At 36.1% G+C, this 23,128-nt stretch overlaps 1 protein-coding gene across 1 annotated transcript in view; it reads right to left on the minus strand.

The window, feature by feature from the left end:
• Nucleotides 1–23,128, minus strand: part of LOC123318670 (putative nuclease HARBI1) — a 46,382-nt gene that overhangs the window by 4,168 nt on the left and 19,086 nt on the right. The gene's annotated exons all lie outside the window — the stretch shown is intronic.

Consider the following 23,128-nt stretch of genomic DNA (forward strand, 5'->3'; position numbering starts at 1 on the left):
TAGTTTTTTTTTCATTAGGAGATATTAAATCAGCTATCTATGGATTCGAGTAGATTTTTCTCTAAGGTGGTATTAAATAGTATTAATTCACATGAATTAACTTGATAGTTTTATTTGGTTAGGTATCATGTTTATTGCTACAATAAGAATATTTTGATATTGCTATATAAATGTATTGGTCCATACATTTTCCCAGGTCAGTAGCAGATAGATTCAATGTTTCATTGAGTACAGCCTGGGAATATTTCCAAAGAGTTGTAAATGTGCTGGTGGAAGTATCTTCAATCTACATCAAATGGCCTGAATCATATGAAAATATAAGTAAAAAATTCAAGAAGAGAGGAGGAATTGATGGTGTGACAGGGGCAATAGATGGAACCCATATTTCTATTACAACTCCTTCGTACATGTCTAATAAGTACTTGAATAGGAAACAATACCATTATATTGCTTTACAAGGTGTTTGTGATGCCTCATACATATTCACAGACTGATTTGCAGGTTATTTTAGAATATATTTACTTTTTCTTAATCGCACAATAGTCACACATAATCCAATTCAATCACAATTTTTTTTATTCTAGGATGTCCAGGAAGTGTGCATGATGCTCGGGTTTATAGGATTATTATTCAGACCCCAATCACCGAAGAGTAGTGTGAAAAGGAAAAGAATAATGGATTCCGAAAACCCGGAATTCTCACACCCCAGACAGAGGAGCAGGAGAAACTCCCTAATAAGATCCAAACACCACCCTGTCACGCTCAGCAATACTTATGAGCAACTCCCAAATGAGGAAAAAGAAGAAAATGCCGCACAAACAAGCAAAATAGTAAGAAAACCCAAAAGACCCCCACCTATCGTGATCCAGGGGATCTTCAGAAAACACCAAACGATCACAACAACCATAAGAAAAATTATACAGGGGAAATTTTTGATCAGGTACAATAAAAATACGTCCAATATCTACTGTGATGACCAAGCGGACCACCAAAAACTTGTGGAATACTTCAAAGGGTGCAAACAAGAATTTCACACCTATACCAACAAAAATGAAAAAATCGAGCCTTCACGATAAGAGGGCTCGAAACCGAAGCAGACGAGGAGGAAATCAAAGAAGAGCTAGTACAGGAACACAATATTCCAGTCAAAGAAGTACACAGATTGAAGGGCACAAGATCACTCATATATGTATGGTCATTACGGACAACACGGTCACCGTGAGGCAGCTCAGCGCTACCGTTAGGTCACTGCTATTCACGGCAATTAGATGAGACCGATACAGCAATAACAAGGAAATAATTCAATGCCATAGATGTCAAAACTGGGGCCACGCAACCTCCAACTGTTACTTGACTGCCCAACTTTTATTGAATGGTAAATATTTTATTGGACGTAAATATGCCGAATAAAACTGGAGATTTTCATTTATTGGGTGATTCAGCATACCCTAATGCCACCAATCTCATAACACCATATAGAGATAATGGACATTTAACTCGACAACAGAGACACTTTAATTATCTGCATTCAGCAACTCGTGTTCATGTTGAACAGTAATTCGGGCTGCTGAAAGGAAGATTCCGAATTTTAAAATTTGTGAATATTTATAAAACTGAAACAATACAAAACATTATAATCGCATGTTGTGTTTTACACAATATATGCATGCAGAACAAAGATAGTGATATAGATATTAACATTGATGAGTTAGATAGTGGACAAATAATTGATGAGATCGTTCCAGAAGACTCTGCATCATATAACAAGAGAGATACAATCTGTAGACAAATAGACACATAAATTTTTTCAAGCCACTATTTTGTTTTCATATCACTTACAACCTACAAACCCTCTGCCCCTTAAATTATGTAGTCAATGGTAAAGATTAAAACTCATTTATTAAAAAAAACTAACAAAATGAATTTAAAAATATCACATATCACAAAACTGGAAAACTAATAAAACAAAAAATAATACAAAACTGAAAAACTTACTCTAAAAATTTTTAAAGCACATTTTGATATAAATGAATAAAAATATATAAACAAGACATTGGCAAACTTGAAATAAGTAGAATTATTGTTCTACCAATTTCTCCAAAATTTTGAGAAGGTTGTCCTGCCTTTGCATTTTCTCCTCATGTCGTTTTTGGCAATCCTCTCTGAATTTTGCGAACCATTTAGGTTCCTCCGCAGAAGATCCTTTTCACTCCCCGACTATTGGCCTGTAGGTAAAAACAGAAAGGTCACTTAATTTGATCCACAACTACTTCTACATATGTAATTCATATTTTTCAAATCTTTTGTTAGAAAATGTTGAAAAACTGAAATACCTCTATATGTTGTGGAGTTGGAACATCTACAGGATGGGCAGTAGATGTAGAAGGTCCATCCAGGTTGCTGCAGGTCGAGATTGGATTGACATCTGGATCTTTACAGAAAATAGCATCCATTTCTTTATAAAATGGCCAGGATAATGCATCTGAGAAATTTTTTTATAGTTTTTTTTTCAAATTTTTAAATTTATTTTCGCACTGCTCAGGTGATCTGGGATCTGGTTGATTTAATCGGAAATGGTTTTCCACACTTTTTTATTTCTTGTCTTCTTATCTTGGAATTTAGATGTATTATAGTCATATAGCTGGATCAGTAGACGTACCTGAGGTGTGCTCCAGTGTATTTTGTCAGATTCTGAAATGATTCTAATTACATTAATTTGATTAATGCAACATGAATATTATAAATCATGCATGATATTACTCCTCCTGTTATTATACAATGTGAATGATAGTAACCATTAGTTTTGTCATTAGTCAGACTAGACGATGCCATATCATCGATTGGATTCTGGCTCATTGAATCATTCATCCTGAAATGATTATAATATAATAAATAATAATTATAATAATAATCAACATGAGTCGGGTAAATAGAGCTGGAGAAGCTGGGAACCGTTTCGCGGGACTCTTAGATTTTACATCTGGAGCCTTCGAAGCCTTGGTCGATCCTCTGAATAAAAGCGAGATGAACCTGCGTAACGGAGTTTTAGACGCCAAATTCCATACTCAGGTGAATAACGCGCGTCTCAACATAGGTCGAGATGTTATGAAGAAATTATCAACATAAATATTATAAATCATGCATGATATTACTCCTCCTGTTATCATAAAATGTGAATGATAAATACCATTAGTTTTGTCAAGTCAGACTAGACGATGCCATATCATCTACCTCGTCATCGATTGGATTCTGGCTCATTGAATCATTCATCGTGAAATGATTATAATATAATAAATAATAATTATAATAATAATCAACATGAGTCGGGTAAATAGAGCTGTAGAAGCTGGGAACCGTTTCACGGGACTCTTAGATTTTACATCTGGAGCCTTCGAAGCCTTGGTCGATCCTCTGAATAAAAGCGAGATGAACCTGCGTAACGGAGTTTTAGATGCCAAATTCCATACTCAGGTGAATAACGCGCGTCTCAACATAGGTCGAGATGTTATGAAGAAATTGGCAACATAAAAATTATAAATCATGCATGATATTACTCCTCCTGTTATCATAAAATGTGAATGATAAATACCATTAGTTTTGTCAAGTCAGACTAGACGATGCCATATCATCTACCTCGTCATTGATTGGATTCTGGCTCATTGAATCATTCATCGTGAAATGATTATAATATAATAAATAATAATTATAATAATAATCAACATGAGTCGGGTAAATAGAGCTGGAGAAGCTGGGAACCGTTTCGCGGGACTCTTAGATTTCACATCTGGAACCTTCGAAGCCTTGGTCGATCCTCTTAATAAAAGCGAGATGAACCTGCGTAACGGAGTTTTGGACGCCAAATTCCATACTCAGGTGAATAACGCGCGTCTCAACATAGGCCGAGATGTTATAAAGAAATTAGCAACATAAATATTATAAATAATGCATGATATTACTCCTTCTGTTATCATAAAATGGGGATGATAAATACCATTAGTTTTGTCAAGTCAGACTAGACGATGCCATATCATCTACCTCGTCATCGATTGGATTCTGGCTCATTGAATCATTCATCGTGAAATGATTATAATATAATAAATAATAATAATAATAATCAACATGAGTCGGGTAAATAGAGCTGGAGAAGCTGGGAACCGTTTCGCGGGACTCTTAGTTTTTACATCTGGAACCTTCGAAGCCTTGGTCGATCCTCTTAATAAAAGCGAGATGAACCTGCGTAACGGAGTTTTGGACGCCAAATTCCATAATCAGGTGAATAACGCGCGTCTCAACATAGGTCGAGATGTTATGAAGAAATTAGCGAATAAAGCGAATGATTTAGACGCGAGATTGAATTTGACCGAGGATCATATGGCGAAGTTACTTGACTATGCCGATAAGTTGAAGCATAGGGAAGACAATACGTGGTTAGGAACATTGGGAACGGCGGCCCAGACCGCCGGTACTGTTTTATGGAGCATACCGAGCGTTAACGTCATATGGGGCGTTGCCGCGTACGGAACTGGTGCTTTCCTGCACTGGATAGACAAAGAAGTTATCTCTTCTAGACTCGAAAAAGAGTTCGCCATTACTAGACATAATATAGTAGAAAACCCAGGTACTCATCTTGAGAATGAACCTATTGTACGTAACTGGAATGGGAATAATGAGAAAAATCTGAATGATGGAATAGAAGTAAGTGCATAATTAATAATTTTGAAATTGAATATGTACCTCCATACATCGCAACTCCCGTTGTATATTATAATATACAACTGCTGGAAATTGGTACAGTAATTTCTCAAACTTTATAAACCCATAAGTACTTTTTCTTTATTTTTGTTAAGAATTTCTGTTAAGTTTTTCCTTTTTTTCAATTTAATAAGAATTATGCCTCCCGAGGATGGAAGTCGTCTCACCACAGAACGTCGAAGGAACCCACCCACTAATCACCACCTTTACCATAGAGCAGCAGATTCTACCTCACCCCGAGGAAACTCGACAAGATCGGTACGATTCGAACTCACTCGAATAACCTACCCTTAAAGGTCATTAAACTAATATTGTCAATACAGAAAGGACTTAATGTTTGGCATGCTTATCTGACGATAGTTCACAATTCGAACACAGTTTATAATATCATAACATTTTGTGTTCAATAAAAAAAATTCTTGATATGCCATTCAATATTTGTTCTCGATCTTACCTTCACAGTTTGATTGAAATATTTCTGACATGCGACTCAACCTATTCATGATGATCGTTGTGAAGTTTAACATTGTGTTCATGATGTCCTCGTGGAAATTCCCTCAATTTTTGCGACAACTCAATAGACGGTAGAGGCAGTTTATAATATCATAACATTTTTCGAAGATACCAACAAAGAAGTATTGGCAAGTGTAATTTGTGGAAATTATCATAACCTCGCTTTGGTCTACTTTCAACCGAATTTATTTATTTTTTGATATTTCCCTAGGTTCCTCCAACGAAGGATGATCCGTTGACGAAAAAACTAAACAGGATACTGGGAGATTATGGCAAGGTGAAGCACTCATACCAGGGGATTAAGGTTTTGATTGCCCCCGGCATATACCGTGTATATGCTGCGCAACCGAGAGCAAACAATGTTGACAGAAGTACCTATTTTTCATCTTCAGTCCTTGAGAGACTGCATGAGGCGAGAACTGGCTCTGCAAAAAACCCCTTCTGGTGGTGCTGCAAAGAAGAGAAGAAAACACATGTACTTCGACCAGTTACAGTTTTTGCGGACCACGATGGAAGATCGTCAAACGAAATCGTCTTTGTGTTCGGTCACAGCTGAAAGCAATGAAGCCCCGATCACTGACACGGAACCAGTGGAAGTTCCTCCAATACCTCCTGTACAACCTACTGAGACACCTAAATCAATGAAAAAAAGGCCAACTAATAATAATTTCGGGCAGGATATTTTGAAGCTGCTTGAATAGAGCATCACCAACCCTGTGGATGATCTTGATGATGATAAGCAATTTTTGTTATCTTTGCTACCGCTCATGAAAAAGTTCGACGACGACAACAAAATAACAATAAGAGTGGAGCTAATGAACACCATTAGCAGGGTTCTGAATGACATAAAAGCACAAAAAATTGCCAAAATGCACTTCAGTCTCTGGAGCCTTCACAGGGAAATTCTCAGTGGCAACCACCCAACATCCCATGGCAGCCACCCAACATCCCATGGCAGCCGACTACTAATAACCAATGGCAGCCCCAACCTGGCCCATCATGGCAGTCATCACAAACTAGCTACCTTCCTCAGGTTACGCCGTTATCTAACGATGGTTCACAATTCAAACACAGTTTATAATATCATAACATTTTGGGTTCAATAAAAAAAATTCTTGATATGCCATTCAATATTTGTTCTCGCTCTTACCTTCACAGTTTGATTGAAATATTGCTGATATGCGATTCAACATATTCATGATGATCGTTGTGAAGTTTAACATTGTTTTCATGATGTCCTCGTGGAAATTCCCTCAATTTTTGCGACAACTCAATAGAATAGTTTGATTGAAATATTGCTGATATGCGATTCAACCTATTCATGATGATCGTTGTGAAGTTTAACATTGTTTTCATGATGTCCTCGTGGACATTTTTGCGACAACTCAATAGAATAGTAGAGGCAGTTTATAATATCATAACATTTTTCGAAGATACTAACAAAAAAGTATTGGCAAGTGTAATTTCTGGAAATTATCATAACCTCGCTTTGGTCTACTTTCAACCGAATTTATTTATTTTTTTAAATTTCCCCAGGTTCCTCCAACGAAGGATGATCCGTTGACGAAAAAACTAAACAGGATACTGGGAGATTATGGCAAGGTGACGCACTTATACCAGGGGAATAAGGTTTTGATCGCCCCCGGCATATACCGTGTATATACTGCGCAACCGAGAGCAAACAATGTTGACAGAAGTACCTATTTTTCATCATCTATTATACTTACCTTCACTAAGCTTAAAAACGACACAAGCTATGTTGTACTGTCAGTACTCTTTGGAAACATGAGCTCTCAAAACATAAAAGAAATATTCCATGAGATGCTTACTGTATTAGCAACAGTATTAAAACCTTTAATATAGGTATATTCCTCCAGCTGAGGAGATCCGGAAAAATTTGCCCAGACACTTTGAGCAATTTGATAACGTAAAAGTTATTCTCGACTGCACAGAAATTTTTGTGCAGAAAACAAAATGTCTCTGTTGTAGAATAAGATGTTACTCTCACTATAAAGGAAATAATACTATAAAATTCATGGTTGCAGTGACACCTGCAGGATTAATAAGTTTTGTTAGTAGAGCCTATGGGGGACGTGCTTCTGATAAAATAATTTTTGAGCAGAGTGTATCTTTGTTGAAACCAAACGAGGATGCCATTATGGTGGACAGAGGATTTCTTATCGATGAAATTTGCATGGAAAAGAGGATTAAACTTATACGTCCACCATTTATGAGGAATAGGAAGCAATTTACGCTTCAAGAAGCTGAAAGTAATTTATTCATCGCGAGGGCAAGAGTCCATATTGAACGGGTGAATCAGAGGATATAATATATATAATAATATATTATATATAATATATAATAATTATTCGACAGTCAGTGATTCCTATCACAGTGGGTTGAGTTCACAGAATTATGTGGAGTCCACGAACCATAATGCATTTTCAACGGTGGCTATGGTTACGCCACCCTACTGAAAATTCAAAGGTGAATCGAAAAGCAGGAGAAAGAATGAAAGTATTTTTCTTATGTTATATTCATGTGAATAGCGACACTCTTGTGTGGGATACGAACACAGAATAGACACAGGAGATCATTTGCCGGTGGCAACACCTCCATATCGTCTAAGTCCGCAAAAGACTGTTATACTGCGTCAAGAAGTTGATAAGATGCTACAGGAGGACGAGATCGAAGAAAGAGACTCACCATGGGCTTCTTCTGTGGTGATGGTGCCGAAACCAGGGGAAGGCACAAGGGTGTGCATAGATTACCGGAAACTGAACGCTATTACCAGAGCAGACACCTATCCTCTACCACGAATTCATGATCTTCTTCACGAAACTCGAAGTCACTCGTTCATAACCACGTTGTACCTTCGAGCAGGCAATAGATCCTTTCGTTTGCATGTTTGGCATACTTATCTAACGATGGTTCACAATTCAAACACAGTTTATAATATCATAAAATTTTGGGTTCAATAAAAAAAATTCTTGATATGCCATTCAACCTATTCATGATGATCGTTGTGAAGTTCAACATTGTTTTCATGATGTCCTCGTGGAAATTCCCTCAATTTTTGCGACAATTCAATAGAAGAGTGGGGGCAGTTTATAATATCATTAAATTTTTCGAAGATACTAACAAAGAATTCAGGGGCGTAGCTACCGCGGTATCAGCGGTATCAGTGATACGGGGCCCCCAGGCTTTTGGGGCCCCCGAATGTCTGTCAGCAAAAAATTCCTAAAAATATTATCCAAAACCTCTTACAGGTTTTACAATAGCATTTTTGAGAATAACTGCTAAGACAATCATTCATTTCAAAATCCCGTTCATTACACCGAATTGATCATTCAGATAGATACGAATACTTAAAATCTGAAATTCAGAAAATTCGGGCCATCAAAGAACTTTTAGAATTAGTCCTGATAAAACTCAGCATCCAGTTTTCCGGACGTTATTACTGCATGCCTTTCATCTTTGACCCTTCCGGTTACAAATGCAGTTTTTCAAAATTAAAACTCATAAAAAATTATCTGAGGACTTCTATGGGACAGGAACGGCTTTCAGACATGTCGTTATTGTCAATAGAGGGCAGAGGGGGAACAACTTAAAAAACGGAAATCGTCATCAGCTATGGCTGATTTGATAAATAGATTTGCTGAAATAAAGGCTAGAAAATGTTTTGTATTGTTTGTTTATTATTTGTTTGTTTATCATTTTATGTTGTTTGTATATTATTTCACACTATTTTCGCATCAAGTATGAGTTAGAACTTTTAATTATAAGTAGGTACATATAATTATTTCGATAGAAATCGAACATTTTTTGCTTCTTATATTTTTACTTCACCCTTCCTTAGGGCCCCTCAACACATTTTGATACAGGGCCCCACTAAGGCAAGCTACGCCACTGAAAGAATTATTGGCATGAGCGTAATTTGTGGAAATTATCATAACCTCGATTCGGTCTACTTTCAACCGAATTTATTCATTTTTTAAAATTTCCCCAGGTTCCTCCAACGAAGGATGATCCGTTGACGAAAAAAATAAACAGGATACTGGGACATTATGGCAAGGTGAAGCACTTATAACTTTTTCTTTCTTTTCTTTTTTTCTTTCTTTTTTTTAAAAGAAATAATTGTTCGACAGTCAGTGATTCCTATCACAGTAGGTTGAGTTCACAGAATTATGTGGAGTCCACGAATGCATTTTTAAAGGTGGCTATGGTTACGCCAGCCTACTGAAAATTCCAAGGTGATTTAGATCCTTTTTCATTGAAAGACCAGGACTTGGATTACTCGTCGGATGATATTCCATCTGTAGGATTTTTGGATATTGCTGCATATCTCACATTAAGCCATAGTTTTTATACCAACCAACTGTTGTGAAGGGGGCTGCCTGGAAATTAAGTGTCCCTATTTACTGCACACTAAAGAGATAACTTCTTAGGAGGATTATTTAAAATTAAAAAACTTCTGTTTGACCAAACAACATGGTGAAATAATATAAAAAAAAAAAACCAATATTATTTCCAGGTGCAAATGCAGATATTTGTTTCCACACTATCGTACTGCGATTTTGTTTTGTGGTCACCAAATTTGTTTTTCAAACAGAGGATACTACCTGATAGTCAATTGTGGAATGAGAATTTGAGAACAGTAATCAAATTTCATTCCGAAATAAATCTCCCCGAGCTGTTAGGTAGATATATCACCAGAAGGGAAGGCACTGCTACAGTCGAGTATTCGTGCACTTGTAAAGGGGTTGATGATGTGAGACCTATGATAAAGTGTGATAGGGACACCTGTGAAACTGAATGGTATATCTATGTCTAATAAAGGGTTATTTCGACTATGCCAAAGATTATTTTATCAACTTGAAAGATGATAAAGGTGAAAAAATTTTAACATCACATAGAAGAATAGGATTATTAGGATGGCTTATGAATATGTCCAGTATTCAAGGAATTGTGAGAAATCAAATATTAGAAAATCAAAATCTACAATATTTGCTAACTTACAAACTGAGTGAAGATCATTATTATTCGGACATGTAATAACTTGGAGGAGCCTTAAACAGTCTACTGTGACGACTTCAACATATCAAACAGAGTAGGTACCTTGCAATGAGTGATGCTTGACAAGAGCTGATATCACTAGATAAGTCTATTAGATAAATTATTGGTCATACGTTTTATCCAATTACATTGTGTGATAATTAATCGGCAAAAGATTGTACAGAGAAAGATGGAAGCCATAAACTTAAAATCTTCGACCTGAGTGTAGAAGAAATAAAAAAAAAGAGGAAGCTGGAAACAGAAAAACCACGGTAATTACTCATGGAGATTTCGTAAAACAGTGCGTAGAGGGAAAGAAGGGTGTGCCGGATACCTACTGATGAAAATTTAGGGGACAGAATGACTAAACCTTTGCCGTAAAGTATACAGGGGTACTTAATAGACAAAATCACTAATTATCTAGAAGAAAGATTCAAGTATACTAATATGTCCGTATGTATTACTCAGGTGACCATATCTAATACTGCTAAAAGTGAGAAAAAATTCTTGGAGGAGGAAGAAATACCTCTTTCGCGCTGGAAATTCTCCAGACATTCGAGAATGCCTGAAACGAGAATTAGCGAAAGAAAACATCACAAACAGAAGGCAGTTGATAGACAGAATAATCTATCATCGGAACCACTATGATATATTGAAGGAAATTGCGTTAAACTGCATAAATAACATGCCCAGAAGAGTGATTGCACTATTGAAAGGGGGAGGCGGTTTGACCAAATATTGATATCTTGACTAAGTCTCTCACAACATCCGCATGTTGCGAGCCAGAGAAATACCTGGACCATCTTCCTGGTATCATAGACTAATCCGCTTCTTAGCGTTGCCCACCTTCTTGTCTTACATCTACACTTATCTATTCCCATGGTTCGAGCGCGTTCCAAACGCCCTGCACGACGCTCTAACAAGCGCCGCACGCAGCCACGCCGTCAACGCAACCCTGCACTATCTATGTCAGCTGTCACAACCACCATCCCAGCCGACCCGCCCCAGCGACCCTTGATACTAAACATTCTGCTGTTCTTCGTATCGACCTTCAGTCTAGTACCGTTACCGGGTTTTCCACTTTCGGTTCTTTTCTCTCACCTGCCTTGTACAACATCAAAGGCTCTTCTTCCGAATGCTTTTCCATCTCCCTGGAAGAGATTCGCCGCCTCATCAACAAGTTCCACAAGCTCTAGTGGATCCCTGGAGATGAATCTAAATATAATTCTAGAGTATAAGGTTCGCGGTTCCAAAATACCCAGAATATAGGGCTACATTAAAAATGTATTTGGTCATTAAACCTCGAAGATTTTCAAACAATTCAGGTAAGTTAAAAAGTTCAGCCAATTCAGTCCTATATGAAGGGTGCAGGGTGTCTCCAGAGACATATCATTTTGGTAGAGTGTTTGTGGGAGACAGTAAGACATCCAGATGGTCCAGGAAGATATCAAACTCCTTTAGAACATCCGGTACTATTTGCTCTGTGGTTTTGTGCTACACCAGACTGCTATAGTTAGGTGAATTCATAATATTCTTAACATTATGTGTTGATTGATCAATTTTATCTGTATATATGTCTATATGTGAAAAATTCAACATTGGTAAAGCTACTGGTTTCCGCATAATAAGAAGGGAAGTGAAGAGTTTATGCGAACTGACTCCAAATTTTATAAATTGGCCTACCAACAGGAATGATGCAGCAATTATTTGGAATGGATTAAGGGAAAAAGGACTTATTTCAAAAGTTGTTGGAGCAACAGATGGTTGCCAGAGTGAATGCACTTTTGATAGTCTTTGATTTTATCATCGACTTTTCATATATTTTATTTTAGGCAGTTTGTGATCATGAATGCAACTTTACCCACGTGTATATTGGAAACTGTGGCTCTATCCACGACCAGAGTGTTGAGATTGGAAACTGTGGCTCTATCCACGACCAGAGTGTTGAGATTGTCAGAGGTATCTATCTGACTACTTCAATAATCCAGAGACTTACTTTCCAGAAGATTGCCATCATTTGGTTGGTGATGATAGTGCTTATACCCTTCATAGACACTTGATGGTACCTTATAGAAATAACAGGCATTTATTTGATCAGCAAATTTATTTCAAAATGAGCTTATCATCGGTGTGTGTTAGTATAGAAAGGGTGTTTGGTTTGCTGAAGAACAGATTCAGGAGAATTTTAAATTGCTGTCCTTTAAAAGATACACAGTTTACCCCGTAATATATATTAGCCTGTTGTGTCTTACACAATATTTGTTTAATGAACAACGATTTAATAAAGTGATGTCCATTAACACAGGTAATGTTTCCGCTGATCACCTTAATAGAAATTCCAATGACTATTTGTTAGCCGTTGGTTTGCAGTAGACTATGCCGATCTACAACTTCCTGCACAGATGTAAGGGCAAAAGGTTCTTGAACCTTTTGCATCAAGCTTTCCACAAGAAGATTCATTAGTTAATTACAACAAAACTCTCTACTCTGAGAATTATGAGACCTTAAATAAGGAACAATTGATGGAATTATTAAACAATAGTTTCATCGTTATATCTTCCGCAGAATGTGATGCAATTTTATGAAAAACACTTTTTAAGACCCTTCTTGGAGGGTATGATTTCGGAGGATGAAATTCGCAAGGCTTAACAAGGTTTAACAGTTTTGGAAAGAGTTCTTGAACCTTTTGCCTCAAGCTTTCCACAAGAAGATTCATTAGTTAATTACAACAAAACTCTCTACTCTGAGAATTATGAGACCTCAAATAAGGAACAATTGATGGAGTTATTAAACAATATTTTCATCGTTATATCTTCCGCAGAATGTGATGCAATTTTATGAAAAACACTTTTTAAGACCCTTCTTGGAGGGTATGATTTCGGAGGATGAAATTCGTAAGGCTTAACAAGGTTTAACAGTTTTGGAAAGAGTTCTTGAACCTTTTGCCTCAAGCTTTCCACAAGAAGATTCATTAGTTAATTACAACAAAACTCTCTACTCTGAGAATTATGAGACCTCAAATAAGGAACAATTGATGGAGTTATTAAACAACATTTTCATCGTTATATCTTCCGCAGAATGTGATGCAATTTTATGAAAAACACTTTTTAAGACCCTTCTTGGAGGGTATGATTTCGGAGGATGAAATTCGCAAGGCTTAACAAAGTTTAACAGTTTTGGAAAGAGTTCTTGAACCTTTTGCATCAAGCTTTCCACAAGAAGATTCATTAGTTAATTACAACAAAACTCTCTACTCTGAAAATTATGAGACCTTAAATAAGGAACAATTGATGGAGTTAGGAAACAATACTAACCCATATGGTCCCACTGTACTCATTTGGGTACAGTTGATCACCTACAGGCAATATGTCCCTATGATGGCATTTACCATTTACCTCCTGATGTAGACGTTCAAACTGATGAAGATGAAATTGACGAGGACAATTGTGGTACTTCGTTTTTACCAAGTGACGTACTAGGAGAGATTGAGGTTCATTATGACAATGACGAGGACGATTATGAAAATGACCTGCCACTAGCAGAATTACAAAAAATCTTGTGTACCGACCAACTAAACGTGCCAAAACAACCAACACGAGAAAAGTTGAGCCAAAGTGGACTAAAAATATAATTGACCTCAAAATGACAAATTTATATATAGAATAAATGAATCTTTTTTGAGATGTATGCATACGTTGTGTATTGTTTTCAATATTGAAATATTCTAAGATCCAACTTTTCGTGATATGTTCTTGAAGAACTAGAAGATTCAATCCAATAAGTAGGAGCTCAAGAAAGAAGTGTATGGGCTGTGGAAGATGAAGAAACTCTCATAAAACTTGATTTAGAGCGTCCTCCACTTTATGACCACACTTTTCCTATGGACAGAGGACCAAACTTATTGTAAAAAAATTGTGGAGAGACATTTTAGATGAAATGAATAGTAATTTTAGATTAAATAAATGGAGAATTTGGAGACCATGAGGCTTTCTTACCTTGTACATATGTTCTTTGTTCATTTCGTTGTTTTGTGTTGTGATTAGTTTTAAGTTAGGTTAGTAGAAGACTTCTGTAAGTATTTGTTAAAGCTTCGTTAAAATGGGGGGTAAGGGGGAAGGATGCCTCTCCTCTCAAATGCCAACCTCACCTACTAGACTGTGGAAGATGAAGAAACTCTCATAAAACTTGATTCAGAGCGTCCTCCACTCTTCCCATGGACAGAGGACCAAACTGATTGTAAAAAAAATGTGGAGAGACATTTTAGATGCAAAGAATGGTAATAATAATTTCATTTGATGTAATAGTAACGGTTCACAAAATCGAAATATGACGCACATTCTCCGTTTCTCTTTCACCACTAAATAAGGAAAAATATATAAAATTCACAAAATTCGATGAAAATACAAAATACAATTCAGATTCATTGATAGTTTACGTTTTCTCAACAGTTCATCAATCATTTTATCGGATTGAAGAAACAATTATTACAAAAATTACACGCAGATTGTTTTACGAGAAACCACAAGCATTTTGAGCTACTCACATTTTTGGATAAGACTTTGACAACGAGGCAGTGAATATTCATTTCAAGTTGCTTACAAATTAGTGTAAAATTAGCAAGGCTAATTATCCTTGAAGGATGAGGCAAGTTTGCCGAGAAAGGTGGAAAAATGTTAGTGCCGCTTATGTGAGGTCGCTCAAGCCACCAAAATCTGGTGCCGGAAGCAAAAAAAAAAACCCCACTACTTGTCAACGCACCTTGAGTTGACACACGACAAGTACCTTTTGTAGATGAGATGTCTGTAGACAACGAAACTGATATTCAACCGAAATCCAGACCTCTTATAAAAAAAAGTACTTCCTCAGCCAAGTGATGCAGACAGAGCGTTCATCGCGTGGCTTGACATTAAAAAAAAAAACAAAGCACAGACATCCGGCGAGCAGAAAATAGATGATAGTGACTTGTTCTTCTTTCGCTCATTACTTCCAGATTCATACCATTATTGTATGAACATTGTAGCTTTCAGCTTATACAATTTTACTACTACTACTACTACCACATAAAGGATTGTATGCTTGTTGGACACCTCATATTATACTTGGAAGGGATTGATTCAAATATTCGACCTTATCGAAGTGTGGATACTCAAGTTTATTATGAAATTGTTGAATTCGCTGAAGTCACAACAGCGCTGCATAAAAACGAAAATTGGTAAGTTCTTAGAAAGCATAGATTAACGGCTAGTTATTTTATTCAAGTGAATAATATGAACCAATTTAAGAGACTGATAATGAGTGATATGATATTTTACTACGACAAAAATTAATGAACATTAATTTAGGAACTTTTGAATTTGATCTATGTACAATCTATTGTTGTATTTATAAAAATTGTATTTTTATAAAAATTGTATTTTTAATTATACTTTATTGATTGAATAGTGTTATTATTATTACTATAATCTACGATGTTAACACAACGAAGTAGCTAGGTATCTTTTTAGAGTAGATCGAAAATCAGATGTAATCATCATAGTCGATGATCTCATTCATAACTGATGGAAGAAACTTGAATATAGTTCAGTCCTTGTTTCATCATACCAGAAGAATTCGAAAACATGCCACAAAAACATGATTTAACTTAAAGAAACTGAATTGCATAATAATTATAATACCAAGGTAGGTGATTTCCATTTAGTTGGTTGAACTAGCGAAACAATTGTAGAGATGGTAAGAACATGGTGGAAATAATGTACCTTAGTTTCTTCAGTTTTATGGTTTTGCAACCAATACCAGCCATTCAATTCGATATGTTTTTATTCAATATATGAGTAAATTTTGCAGGCTCAAGTAAAAATAAAACTAAGAAAAAATCAATCTAAGTAGGATTAGACACTCTGAAATTGGTTCCGTAGGTACTAAATTTGATTGGCTTCAATGGTTGATCAGCCATTCATAGAATTCCTCTACCTATCTAAGAATGGGTGATTTTGAAAAATATTCGAAAGTTCCAATCTATCTGTGGAAGCTATGTATTTCATTGAAAGGAGATTGTGCAGAACCATACAGGATACTTTTATGGTCTTCATTCAGTCATATTTACGGCATTGATTCCCCACTTCAACATATTGATGCCCCTTTCACTATTACTTCTGATGAAGTTCGTTGACCAATAAAAATCTGCCTGTAGTCCAATTTTTGTCTAACAGGAATATCGAACCACCATTGTAATTTTAGTGGGTGGCATCAATCTACACCTGGCGAAGAACACCTAGGCAGATTCTCCGTAGATATGATCAGTGAGTGAACCATAACACCATTTATTTAGGAACTACTACTGAACATGACCTCAAGCAACCTGTAAGGCTCCGAACAATAAACTATAATTGAAAGAAATCACACTGTTCCCTATTGATTACCATATTATTGGATTGAAGAATGTGGACAGATTTATTTAACATAATTATTCATTAGTTTCCCATCAAAGGTACCTTGTATGATGATGGAAGCCTCACAAATTTATGCCTACAGTACCGATTACAGACATAACAATAGGAGAAAGAAGAGAAATAAACCTTTCCAATAATAATTGAATAAGTTTTTGCACATTATGCATGTCCAAACTTCAATCGATCTGATAACAAGGAACTAAACAAAAGTTATTTGTAAGTACAAGAAGTGAGATGAAAATTTCTTCATGGGAAAAAAGTTTAATTTCTTCGGATTTATAAAGATTTATATTTCACGTGTTGTATAGAAATTTTCATTGCATTTTGATTAGGATGCAAATGATATCACTTTCCAGAGAATTATGTAATTCATAAAATGACATGAAAGGTATCGCTTGGTTGGATTGTTGGTAGGGCGTTATTCAATCCACAGGAACAAGGGAAAGATTTAAAAAAATCAATTCACTACGTGGATAAGCTTGTCAACTCACCCTAGTTGCTATGGGTTGAATGATGTCGTCTTCAAACATCAAAATGGAATGAAAAATTATCTGCTAGGTGTATTTATTTATTAAAATGAAAGATTTACGAAACAATCGCTACACATCTGATTTCAGCTCTACAAAAAAGAGAATCTTTTGAAATATCTTCGAATTTATGATCTTTACAGATTCAAAAGACCTTTTAGTGTATCTCTATTGGGCCCCCAGCATGTTTCTCCCAGAAGCTCTGGAGTTCGATTTTGGCATCAAATGGATTTTTTAGCCCCTTCTGAATCGTTTTGACTGGGGGTCCATGGATTCAATTTATATTTGAGTATATTTGGCCACTTGAATCATCGCTTTTCTGTTCACGTCGAGGGGAAAGCGTTGATTAGGAATCAATATTGACAGACTGTTGTTACTTCAGCAAATAAATGTCAAGATCTTGTAAATTTAGTTTATAATCCTCCCATGAAATATTTAGCATTAGTGAAATTTTTGATGAATCCAGGATATATCCTCGTTTCAATATTTATATAATAAGCTAGAGGAAGATCTTCATCCTAACTTCAAAATTGTAATAATTATGACGATAACGATGTCGATGAAATGGAATGGTGTTGCAGCTGATAATGCAAGTGAGAAGATGAGAAAAATAATTATTTTCCTACTCGAAACTTCGTTAAAACAACTTTCTTCTTATCATTCCTCTCAAAAGTTTTATGAAACGTAGAGTATATTGAAGAAACTGTAATAACGCAATGTAAGAAATTGTGGTTTGCTAATAAGTGAAAACAGTCCTGTTGAATTATTCGACAATGATTAGTTTGGAGTTCTGGAAATAAAATGCCCTTACAGTGTTGAAAACACTTGAGGTTATTCGCTTGAAATTATAGATTATAGATAGTATATGTCCTAATGCTACTTTGAACGTGTAATACTACGTTTAATAACTTTATGGCCTGCCGCAGACATGCAACTAAACAGTTGCGCAACAGTTTGATTGCAAGCGGTTCGAGGGCGCACACAAAGGCAATCGCTGCAACTTTTCAGTTGCATGTCGGCGCGGCCCCATATAAATTCATTGTGCTCAATTCTGCAACTAAACAGTTGCAAAACTGAAAAGTTGCATGTCTGCGGCAGGCCTATAACTCCATATTTCATTCTCTACTAGGTACAGAGATGCTCTATTTTATAAATATTTATGTCATCCTTGTGACTTCACAGGAATAGGATAATGAATCACAAAAGCCTTTTTCTTGACTAATGCCGCTGTACCTTCAAAAATTTCCAGGAAGCGCAAGAAGACCGTCGACGCCTTCTACGCAAACCTCGAGGGATCGAAACGCTCAAAAGTAGAGACTGGGAAAATATTATCCAGTATTACAGTAGTTCAGGAAGGTGTACCAAAGAATTTATCTTGGGAGGTTCCAGTCAAAGACACCTACTTGAAATTTCAAGTGTTTCCCAGCCTACAATATCAAGCCAAGATGGACGAGAAACCTCAGGAGGCGTGGCGTGTAGCGGAGATCCGCTGCAACATGACGATATCGAAAAACTCCGATACGTTCCAGAAAATAATGGAGCTATTGGAAGTCGCCAAAAACGACATCCTAAGTTGCCGAACACAGGACTCGGAGTAGCTGGTAAAATTGTAAAAATGTTGCAGAAATACGCTATATGCCCTCTATCGGACATTGTGTTTACCAAAGAATATATTGAAAACCCCGATATTGCACTTCTTCGATTAGATAACAAATTCGTCAAGGATGCATTGGATTTAAGAGCTACAGAAATTAATCAATGGAAGTTAGAACAATATCGCGAGTTTCATTTTAATCCCGAAACAAAGTGTCTGTGGAGTGCGCGGTCCTTAGATCTTAGATGATGTTTATTACGTATATTATACTTATCAAGAGTCGTTACAAATAGTAAATGATTCATTAGACTTTCAAATGGGTGATAGAGTAGCGGAATTCAAAAGTAAATTAGTTGATATTTTAGAATGTAGAGTGCCGAAACAAAATTGTCTTGTAATTGTGTCACCGCCTTCTGCGGATAAAAACTTTTTTTTTGATGGGGTAAGGGACTATTTTTTAAATGCTGGACAAATGACTAATCCAAATAAGACAAATCACTTTGCATATCAAGATTGTTACAATAAACGCATCTTATTTTGGAATGATGGAAAATTTAAAGATGTTATTTGGTGGGGATAAAATATCCTGTAACGTAAAATGTAAGCCTCAGGCCAATGTAAAACGAACACCTGTTATTGTCTGTTGAAATAATCGGGAAGTTTGAGATGCTAAAGGTTCATTTTATAATTTCGATAGTAGATATTTTCGAATTAAATACAGGTTGTATTAACTCATTTACTCTCTAGAAGTCATACTTTCACTATAACAGATCATTCCCAAGAAAAATACACAATGAAAAAACTACTTACCATGTTTTCAAGTTTTCTCCTTCGCACTACGTTAACGAACATTTCGTTAACGCACGAGAAACGACCACGTGGGTCCAAGAATTGAAACCACATTCTACCACCTTACCTACACCTACACAGTCGGAAGTCAAACAGAAACAGTTTGTGCGTTTGTCTGTGCTTTGCCTAAAACTTAAGTTTTCGGTTATGGAATGGAGGGAAAGTAACCTGTCAAGGGCAGGAGCGACTAGAAAGAGCATTTAAATCCAACGTTGCCATGTCGTGCGAAATGTAAATTCACGAATGACATTCATGTCATAAGATGGTGGCGCTAAATTCGCCATAATCAGCTGTTCCCCAAACAAAATATTAGTGGTTTTTGTTTATCAAACCAATTCATCAACTAAAAGCGGTTTCTTTAATTCTTGGTTGTATTTAAAGATTATATAGTTAACTGTATAATCTTTGACTGTATTGTAAGTAGTTTTAATCTTTTGGTTATATTTTGAGGAGTGAAAGATTAAGGTTAGTGACTGTTTGTTTTTAAAAAATTTTCAGATCATCTGGCTAAATGTTCTTCAAATTGTCAGAAATTTTCAAATATTCACATGCAGAAGTGTATTAAAAAAAAAAAGAAAATGAAACACTGAAAAGGCAACTACAGAACTTCTCGAACAGATATTTTTTTTTTGAAATCATAAAGGATAACAACAAACTTGTCAATATGTATACTGGATTGCCTACTGTCTATATATTTGATTTTCTGTAAGACCTGTTTGAAAATTTGACTCTGTATACCCAGGGGTGGACAGTAGCAATCATTCCTAAAAAAGATCAGCTAATATTAACTCTTATGAAACTAAGATTGAATTTACTCCACAATGATTTGGCCTGTAGGTTTAATTGCAGCCAAGCAACAGTTTCAAACATTATATCAACATGGGTTTACGCTCTCCATGAAATTATATTTAGTTACAGTACAGTCCTCAGTAAAAAAAGCTGGCAAAACAATAGAGTTTACTACCCAGATGTCTACGCATGCGAAGACCGAGGAAGAGCTGAGTACGTGGCTAACCGATTGGCTGAACGAGCAGTCTCCTACCCAGGAGACTTTATGCTTGTTAGCCTTCACGATGACCACGTGCACCCACGACTGCCCTTATTCCAACAAATCCTGTCGCTGCTCCTTCAAGGCATTCCAGGAAGCGCAAGAAGGCCGCCGAAGACTTTTACGCCGGCCTAGAAGTATCGAAACGCTCAGAGCCAGAGACTGGCAAAATATTATCCTCTATTACTGTTGTTCAGGACGGTCAGCCAAGAAATTTATCATTGGAGGTACCGATGCAAGACACATATGTGAAATTTCAAGTCTTTCCCAGTCTCCAATACAAAGCCAAGATGCAGGAAAAACCGCAGGAGGCTTGGCGTGTCGCGGATATCCGGTGCAATATGACTATGACGAGGAAATCCGAAGCATTCCAGAAGATAATGGAATTACTAGAAATCGCGAAAAGCGATATACGAAGTTACCAAGCACAGGACTCGGATTAGGGGGCAAGGTTTTTAAGATGTTACAACAGTAAGTTTATTTTGATGGGGTTCGAGATTATTTCTTGAACGCTGGTCAGATGACCAACCCTAATAAGACCAATCATTTCGCGTACCAAGATTGCTATAACAAAAGGATTCTGCTCTGGAACGAACCTAACTATGAATCTTCAGAAATGGAGAATTTGAAAATGTTGTTTGGGGGTGACAAGATAGCATATAATGTGAAGTGCAAACCACAAGCTAATGTGAAGCGCACTCCTATTATTATTTTGTCCAATCATGAACCCTCTTTTATGAGGCATCATGCTTTTCAAGATAGGTGTTTTAAGTTTGAATGGGCGGCTTCCCTATTTAAAGGAATTAGAAAAAAAACCCATGCCAACGGCTTGTATTGACGTTTACACTAAGTAAATACACCAACTTCTAAGAAGAGTAATGATAAAACAACTCCAACACCGAGAGCCTCAACTTACAAATTTTCCATAACATTTTATTTTGTGGATATGAAAACCAATCAGAATAATTGAAAAACGAGATTTCATTTTTAACTATGTTGAATGGGATGATTTCTCGTTATGATATATAGATATGACATTTACAAGAGAATTTAGAAAGAATAACTATACGACAGATACTTGATGAAATCACCTAAAATGATCAACTAAAGCTGCTTAGTGAATAGCCCTGAATATCAAGAAGACTAGGTTGCTTCGAAACGAGCAAGCTTGTTTCGAAAGCTAATTTTCTTGACCAGCGATTTAAGGAATTAGCTTTCGGAATCGAGGATAATGCAAAGAGGGCAGAAGAGTGAGTAACTGATGAAGCTAAATAAATTTACGCTCTAGCGCAATTTAAATAGTTTGCGATATAGCAGGAAAAAAATGGCCATTGTTTAGCAGAATCGTGACAGATTTTAGTTTCGCGCTAATTAATGGAACTCTTATATTTTTGAACAACATGGCATTGGTAGAATATTTGAGTTTTACATCCGGAGTTCTGAAATCCAATAATAACGAAAAAATAAAAAATAAAATTATTATAAATGTATGCTAACATCACTTCATTAAAATGGTTTCTGGTGATATTGATGACAATTAAAAAGATGAAAGCAACCGAAAATTCCCGAGAGAAGAAATTGCTGCTTGTATTGATATGAAGAATTTCGAATTAATCGAGAAATGGTATATAAATTTGAATATACCAATGCTGATTTTCCATAAAAATAGTGTATATTTGTTCAAAGAGCAATGGAAGATTTAGTCACAATTTGTCGACAATGCCAATATGCTAAAGATGTAATCGAAATTTCTTCTGAATTCCACGAAGGAAATGATCCTGAAAGGATGATTCAAAAGAAATTAAAAAGAAAATTTCTTTGGAAATCGAAAAAGCTTCAAGTAAACATTATAGAGAAACAAATGATAAATATACAATAACATGTTTTCACAGCCTGTTCTTAAGAAATATAAGACTAATTTGCCAATAAGGACAAGTCTGTTCATTGAACAGCATGAAATAAAAAGAGTAAAGTTGCATTTGCTATCAATTTGCGAACCGAAGTGAAATTCGCTTTGCTACAGTGTATATCGAATTTCAAGCTCTTGTACGACAAAAAGATAAAGGGTATAAATCTAACCTACAGAAGGAAAATTGTTGGATATCTGTATGGAACCACCTTAGGTTGCACAGGTAATGTATTAAAAGCTTCAAGTGATAGTATCAAGTACTAATTATTTATTTACGTTTTAGTGATGGAAGCAAAGACCAGGTTTTAAGGCCCGCGTGAAAAATTTAGGAAAGAAATCCATATAAAAGGGAAACTGGGGAGAAGTGGTGCTAATGCAAATAGCAGACCTGTTTGGCCCCTCATGAGCTTCTTTCCTTATGTATAAATGTGG

Source organism: Coccinella septempunctata, chromosome 8 (genome assembly GCF_907165205.1).
Source record: "Coccinella septempunctata chromosome 8, icCocSept1.1, whole genome shotgun sequence".
NCBI lineage: Eukaryota > Metazoa > Arthropoda > Insecta > Coleoptera > Coccinellidae > Coccinella > Coccinella septempunctata.